This window comes from Xyrauchen texanus, chromosome 5 (assembly GCF_025860055.1).
Source record: "Xyrauchen texanus isolate HMW12.3.18 chromosome 5, RBS_HiC_50CHRs, whole genome shotgun sequence".
NCBI classification, from domain to species: Eukaryota; Metazoa; Chordata; class Actinopteri; order Cypriniformes; family Catostomidae; genus Xyrauchen; species Xyrauchen texanus.
In genome coordinates, this window is record NC_068280.1 from 3,173,320 (window position 1) to 3,181,987 (window position 8,668).

The 8,668-nt window shown below is 41.0% G+C and overlaps 1 pseudogene; it reads left to right on the forward strand.

Annotated features, from left to right (window-relative positions):
• Window positions 1-4,297: 4,297 nt before the first annotated feature.
• LOC127644085 (protein FAM161B-like) lies at window positions 4,298-7,963 on the forward strand (annotated as a pseudogene).
• The last annotated feature ends 705 nt before the right edge of the window (window positions 7,964-8,668 follow it).

Here is an 8,668-nt window from a genome sequence, read left to right on the forward strand (position 1 = left end):
AAAACACGTAAACGCTTCCTGTTTCCCACAACTCCATTTCTGTATTGTTTCTCAATATAATATCATATATATACAGGTGCTGGTCATATAATTAGACTATCATCAAAAGTTGATTTATTTCAATAGTTCCATTCAAAAAGTGAAACTTGGATAATGTATACATTCATTCCACACAGACTGAGATATCTCAAGTGTTCATTCCTTTTAATTGATGATTATAACTGACAACTAATGAAAAACCCCAAAATCAGTATCTGAAAATTAGAATATTGTGAAAAGGTTCAATATTGAAGACACCGGGTGCCACACTCTAATCAGCTAATTAACTCAAAACACCTGCAAAGGCCTTTAAATGGTCTCTCAGTCTAGTTCTGTAAGCTACACAATCATGGGGAAGACTGCTGACTTGACAGCTGTCCAAAAGATGGCCATTGACACCTTGCACAAGGAGGGCAAAACACAAAATCTCATTGCTAAAGAGGCTGGCTGTTCGCAGAGCTCTGTGTCCAAGCACATTAATAGAGAGGCGAAGGGAAGGAAAAGATATGGTAGAAAAAAAGTGTGCAAGCAATAGGGATAACTGCACCCTGGAGAGGATTGTGAAACAAAACCCATTCAAAAATGTGGGGGAGATTCACAAAGAGTGGACTGCAGCTGGAGTCAGTGCTTCAAGAACCACCACGCACAGACGTATGCAAGACATGGACATCAGAACACAAAAAGGACTGGACTGCTGCTGAGTGGTCCAAAGTTATGTTCTCTGATGAAAGTACGTTTTGCATTTCCTTTGGAAATCAAGGTCCCAGAGTCTGGAGGAAGAGAGGAGAGGCACAGAATCCACGTTGCTTGAAGTCCAGTGTAAAGTTTCCACAGTCAGTGATGGTTTGGGGTGCCATGTCATCTGCTGGTGTTGATCCACTGTGTTTTCTGAGGTCCAAGGTCAATGCAGCCGTCTACCAGGACGTTTTAGAGCACTTCATGCTTCCTGCTGCTGACCAACTTTATGGAGATGCAGATTTCCAACAGGACTTGGCACCTGCACACAGTGCCAAAGCTACCAGTACCTGGTTTAAGAATCATGGTATCCCTGTTCTTAATTGGCCAACAAACTCGGCTGACCTTAACCCTATAGAAAATCTATGGGGTATTGTGAAGAGGAAGATGCGATACGCCAGACCCAACAATGCAGAAGAGCTGAAGGCCACTATCAGAGCAACCTGGGCTCTCATAACACCCGAGCAGTGCCACCGACTGATCGACTCCATGCCATGCCGCATTGCTGCAGTAATTCAGGCAAAAGGAGCCCCAACTAAGTATTGAGTGCTGTACATGCTCATACTTTTCATGTTCATACTTTTTAGTTGGCCAACATTTCTAAAAATCTTTTTTTTGTATTGGTCTTAAGTAATATTCTAATTTTCAGCGATACTGAATTTGGTATTTTCATTAGTTGTCAGTTTTAATCCTCACAATAAAATGAATAAACATTTGAAATATATCAGTCTGTGTGTAATGAATGAATATAATATCCAAGTTTCACTTTTTGAATGGAATTACTGAAATAAATCAACTTTTTTATGATATTCTAATTATATGACCAGCACCTGTGTGTGAGTGTGTGTGTGTGTGTGTGAGTATGTGTGTGTATATATATATATATATATGTACATACACTGGTGGCCTAATGGAATACCAACAGTTTATCAAAAGAGTAAAGGATTATTTGACATTATCTGCAAATAACCTAATTAATATTCATGAGTTTCACAACTTCATGACCCCCCCCCCTACCATGGTATGTCCCTGCCACTTTTTAAAGCAAAGTGATGCCCCTGCTGCCGTTTATGCATTTAAAGTATTATAGAAACTGGCTAAATCTGACAAAACCTCACTTCGGTTCTCAAATTAGATGTAAAAACATATATCAAAATATTTAAGATCGGGGTGGACGGTAAACTATTAAGAATCAGTCAATAAAACATCCATCTTGATCGACCGCTAGTCTGAATATTAATGGGCACGTGTCCCGCTCAGTGTCTGGTTGCAATTGTGGTAATAGCCCTAGTCTGTAGTCATTACAGTTATCTTTATTGCAAAGTAAACATATAAAATGGTGTTGTTTTGTGTTACATACAGTAACTTAGAGAATCTCCTGTGTGACTGAGGAACACAATCTGGCACTAAAATTCACAGACCTGCAGATTAACAGTTTGCACACACGCTTATTTTTATATCATTGTGGGGACTCTCCATAGACTTCTATGCATTTTATAATGCATTTAACCCTCACAGAAACCTTTTTGCATTTTCCAAAAACATCATTTAGTATGTTTAATAATCCATTTCCCATGTGGGGACCACTGGCTGGGCCCCACAAGGTAGGTGATCTCAGGTTTTACTATCCTTGTTGGGACATTTGGTCCCCACAGTGTATTATAAACATGTACACACACACACACACATCACCTACCGACTGGACATTACTGTTTCCAAGGCAAGAATTACACAACAAGGAGTCTGATTTATTAAACACAGGCTTTTTCAACCAATACTCTTCAATTATACCACCTAAGATAATGATGCTAAAACATTATTTACCCTTTTATGAAGTGAATTATCCTACATTCTAGTTTATGTAATGTACATTTAGGCTCAAAACAATGCTATCACATTAATCCATGATGTGGACTGCAGTGTATGGAGTAGTGCACCATTTCGTACATATACATAATTCAGTGTTTATTTCGAATTTTCCCACGTGAATCTTAATAGATGGAATATGACTCTGATTAGGTGTCTAATGACTCTCCAGCTTAACATGGCAATCCTCTGCTAATCAAAGACTACTGCATGATGGCCGATCATATCCATCTCAGAGAGTTCTACTTCTCAAATCGAGTGTACTACCATAAAGTAGAGCAGCTGAAAAAAAGCTAATCTCTTCAAAAACATAATAAGCCATTTCCCTTGTGGGGGCCGCTGGCCACTTCTACCGTTACACTACCCTACACACTCTCCTAAAACTGTTGGATTAATTGTTCTATTCTAAAGGTTTTCACTACAGTTTTGACAACCTTATGCAACGTCACAACATTTATTTCCACACAAGTTGCGTTAATTTTTGGCCGAGATCTTGTGTTGACAGCACATCCCAAAGACTTTCAATGGGGTTACGGTCAGGACACTGTGGTGGCCAATTCATGTTTGAAAATGATTCCTCATGCTCACTGAACCACTCTTCCACAATTCGAGCCTGGTGAATCTTGGCATTGCCATCTTGGAATATGCCCGTGCCATCAGGGAAGAAAAAATCCATTGATGGGATATCCTGGTCATTCAGTACGTTCAGGTAGTCAGCTGACTTCATTTTATTGGCACATAACGTTGCTGAGACTTGACCTGCCCAATTGAAGCAACCCCAGATCATAACACTGCCTCCAGAGGCTTGTATAGTGGGCAATATAGATCACAGGTGCGTCGCTTCATGCACTTCCCTTCTTACCTTGATCGCTTTGGAATAGGGTAAATCTGGACTCATCAGACCACGTGACCTTTTTCCATCGCTCCACTCCAATCTTTATGCTCTCTAGCAAAATGAAGTCGTTTTTTCCCGATCAGCCTCACTAACAAGTGGGATTCTTGTGGCCACACAGATGTTTGGTCCCAATCCTGTAAGTTCTCGTCACATTGTTAATGTGGAAATGCTCTTACTTGCACTATTAAACATTTTTACGATGTGACTTCACCAGGCGTTTTAGTCATCTCTGATCACGATCATTTAATATTTTTTTCCCGACTTTTATTCCATGAAGCTCTTGGTTCACCACTATCCTTCCAGGTTTTAATAATGCGTTGGACAGTTCTTAACCATATTATATTTGCCTCTTCTGAAACACAGAAGCATCTTTTCAAAGACCACGGGATACATCTTCCAACATGGTTGTTTAAGAAATGAGAAGCATCAGTTTGGGTTAAAATAAGTGTTGCCAGCTGAAACATATTAAATCACTGCAATAATGATCCAATCGTAGGCTCTTAAGTAACTGACTTTTTTTTTGGCCAGGCAGTGTGTAATAGTCCTTTATCCATAATCAAACCAAATTTGTATTTTTGAAACTGAAAAATACAACGAATATTTGAAATCAATCAGAATACTTCCAGATTTTCATTGATATCTTAGAAAAACTGCAGTGATTTCCTCATTTCCTCTCAACTTTCTGAAAGGAAATTAAGAAATAAGCTGCATTGTATTTTTTTCATTGAATCTGCAGTTTCTCTAGCAGGGAAGTCAAGTCCAATGTTAACTCGCAGTCTGAAAAAAGCCCAGTCCGGTCTGGAGCTGTGGCGTGGTTCAGATCTCTTGGACATGTCTGATGAGGAGCCTATTGTTGACTAAGATCAAGGAGACCACAGCAACTACAAACCGAGAAAGTTCACTGTAGAGCCTGCCAGGAGACTGCCAAATGACCACTGACAAACCAAAGGGTAGGGTCAAGCGTAATTGACTGAAACAACAAAGGACACCTGAAGATGATGGTTGGAATCACAAAATGACAGTCCCCAAGCCTTTGACCCTTCGAGAGGCAGAACTACGAAAGAAGGGTATAAATTCGCGTTCCGAGTTCGAACGAGAGAATGTAGATCTCAGACGTCATCTGGAGGAGCTTACCGAGTACCAGAGGAAGTTCTGTGTCAGACACATACGCATCCCATAGTATGAAGAACTGCAAGAATGATAAGGAACATCGCTGACTTCATCTAGAGAAGGAACAACAGCATCTCCACTCCTCTCAGAGACCCTTTAGCTTTCTGGAACACGAACGGCTAAAGAAAGAGCAGAAAGAAGCCAAGCTTTGCGAACAGATGCTCAAACTCGGTGAAGAGGAGAGGAGGAAATGTCCATTCAGGGCTAAACCTGTTCCACGTTGTGAAGGAGGCTGCATTAGTTGAGCAACAGAAAGAGGAGGAGCTTAATCGGGTGACTAAAATGCAGATGCGGCGGAAGAGATGCTGCACAGTGCCTCAGTGAAAGACAACCGCAGAAGGCCAACAAGCAGGCCCACGCACCCACCAACCCATGATAAACACTGAAGATCCAGACTTTGACAGAAGTTACAGGAGGTTTCGGAAGCAGCTTTACAATCAGAGAGAGGCATGCAGCCTGAGACAACATGCAAACCCTTCCAATTGTGTCCAATTGCAGATATTGAGGCAGAGAATAAAAGCCAGAGACGTTGGCCATTTGTGACACCACCTGTCCATTAGCCAAGGACGCCCCCCTCTTCTCTTTGCTCCTCACTGTTTGGAAGCCAGGAATACTTGTCCTCTAAGATCAGTGATGTGGCCAAGAAACGGCAAGAAGCTGTGAGGTAACTGTGATGCCTAAGGGCAAATCCCAGTTTGGTACCATCCCAATCCTGCTCTAAACCTTTACCCTGCTAGAACTCAAGGAAAGTCCGGTGTCTACCACTTTTTTGGATTCAAAATGTTTTGTGCAACCAGTGACTTTCTCTGTCACTGTGTCTCCCATTACTATCTCCAAATCCAACAAAGACAAAGGCCTAGTTGTAAATATCAGATCCTGTTTTTGGGAAACCAGATTTGCTAGTGGCTAATTGTGTTTGTGTGAGTTTGTGGATATTCCTGATTCATCTTGCTGCCTTCAAGTCTTCCAGGGTAGGTCCTACTTATGAGTTTGGAAGTTGATGATGTGGGAAGTGTGTTGAAGTGATTTTTGTTGGACAATTTCATATCTGTTTCTCTTTTTCACTTTCACTTGGGAAATGTAGTTTTGTTACGAAGGCTTGTTACCTTAACTGGCTAAATGAGCAGTATGAACCTCCAAGAAGGTTTATAGCTAATCTTCATCAAAAGTACACAAAATGTTTACAAGATAAATTGTACAGTCAACAATCACAATTAAAACTTTATTATGACCAATACCGATTTCTTTTCATTCAGAATGTCGGGGCTCAAAGAAACTTTCCCTAATGGTTATTACGACATTGCAGTAGGGTTACCAGCTGTCCCATATTACCTAGGTCCTCCAGTATTTTTGGCAAACTAAAGTTGTCTTATACCTAAAGCCTATTGACAAAACGCTTAAGGGGGACACCCCTACTAGGATGAATAGATGACGAAACACTCAAGGGGGACATCCCAACTGGGATGGATGGTGAAATGCTCAAGGAGACATCCCTACAGGGATGGATGGATGGATGGCGAAAAGCTCAAGGGGGACACCCCAACTGGGATGGATGGTGAAACGCTCAAGGGCGACATCCCTACTGGGATGGATGGATGGCGAAAAGCTCAAGGGGGACACCCCTACTGGGATGGATGGATGGTGAAACGCTCAAGGGGAACACCCCTACCGGGATGGATGAATGGAGAAAAGCTAAAGGGGGACACCCCTACTGTGATGGATGGCTGGTGAAACGCTCAATGGGGACAACCCTACTGGGATGGATGGATGGCGAAACGCTCAAGGTGGACACCCCTACCGGATGGATGGATGGATGGCAAAAAGCTCAAGGGGGACACCCTTACCGGGATGGATGGATGGCGAAAAGCTCAAGGGGGACACCCCTACCGGGATGGATGGATGGCGAAACGCTCAAGGGGGATACCCCTCATAAATACGATCATTCGCACATGACTTGAGGGTGGTATCTGTCCATTGTGCATTCCCATTATAGCCAAAACTTTGTACCTGCTGGCTTAACGTAGTTTCATCCCATTATTGGTGTCCCTTATTTAGAAGTTCCTAGTTATGAAATCAACTCTTTACCCCTCTGAGTAGAAAGGTTCTAGAGCAGAGAAAGAAGGCAGAGGAAGAGGAGGAGAATCAAAAACACAGAGAGAAGAAACTACAGAAAGTGATCACAATGCAAGTCCAGGCAAACGACCCCGCATGCGGCCCTGGCTCAGACATGCCAGTTGGAACTCAAAGAGTTCAGGTAACCTCTGCAACAGGAATTTGAGGAACTGTGGAGTTCCTACTCTTCAATTCCTTTAACCAGCACTGGTGGAGGAACAGGGTTAGGAACCACTGGTCTAGAGGTTCTCCAGAGGGTTCTGCCGAGTGTGATGCTCCTGTTCTACCCACTCCGTGCGGGACTCGAACTGGCATCTCCGACATGGGAGGCGGGTGCGCTAATAAGGAGGCTAAAGGCTACAGCCTCTAGCATCAATCGCTAGTGCACCTCTTGAGGTCAGGAGAGTGAGGTTTATACACATTGCACAGCTATCTATCAGCTGGCCACTGTTACAATCACCCCCCTAAACCTCACTCCCATCCGGGTCACTGCACCATTATGACGCTCTTGTTGTGTACAAGAGTGTTGTACACTAGTTTAACAAATTTTACCATGTTTACATCCTTTCCATAGATTTCCCCCCAAAATTGGTTCAGAAAACATGAAACAAATGTACATTGTCTGGTCCAGTTCACAGTATATGCCGTACAAATTACAAATGCATTTAATATGGAGGTAAAGATGATAGTGGCTTAATCTGTACATTTGATCATTTGAGATTAATTGGCTATTGATCAATATACTGTATGTGAAATGGTAAATTAAGATTTTTGGAATTGTTTTCATGTACTCTTTCATAGTAAAAACAAAAGAGAGGATCCTGTAGAACGTGCAAACTTCTGGATCCTTTCCACAATGATTATCCAGACGATTGTGAAGATTACGACCATGAACAGGAGGGAGAACACATGGACAGAGATGAAGATGCCAAACTAAACGAATGCAATGACAGTGATGAGGAAAGAGGGAATGATAAAGGACACTCATATGAAGAGCTGGATTTTGATGAAAAAGAGCAGGATGTCAGTGATCAGGGTGATGACATCATCAGTAAGCACAGCCAGAGCAGCAGAGGTAGTGAGAGTAACAACAGTGGCCATAGCAACACAAGCAGATCAGGAAGTATTGCATCAGAAAAGCGATGATGATGATGATGATGATTATGATGATTATGATGAGTGAAAGAGAGAGTGGACTGAATGAATGTGAGTCTCAATGGTGCTCCTTGTGGTGTGTACTAATACTTTCCTAAAATGTGTCATTTATCTTTCTTCTAATTACTTTAATGCATTTTTAACTAAAGGAACTCATCAGCACATTGTTTTTGGATACATGTGTTTTGAAACTTGTCATAAATATGTCCCGATCACATTTCACCCCAAAATAAAATGTGCTTAAAGAAAAAGAAGCCATTCTTAAGACCAATAATTACATTTAATGCCGCCCTCTTAAATTCTTTAGCCAAATCATGAATAATTTATTATTTGTATGATTTATTTGAAAGAATAAAAAGAACAGTTTCATGTCTATCCTTGTATTTTTCATCTGGTCGATTAGTTTTAGAAAGTAATTAGTAACAAGTAATGCAATTACTTTTCAGACAGTGTAATTAGTACAGTAATCTAATTACACTGTAGACTATGTAATTAGTAGTTAGTAACTAATTACTTTTTAAGAGTAACTTACTCAACACTGATTAGGACCATATAGGAATTTTTTTGCACTGCGAATAATGTTAAATAAAAAAACTAATTACTGTTATGCCAATAAAATAAATCTCATTTTAATAATGTCATGTGAAAAATAAATGATATATTATTTAAATTAAGTAAATCATGTTGGATTTGTTT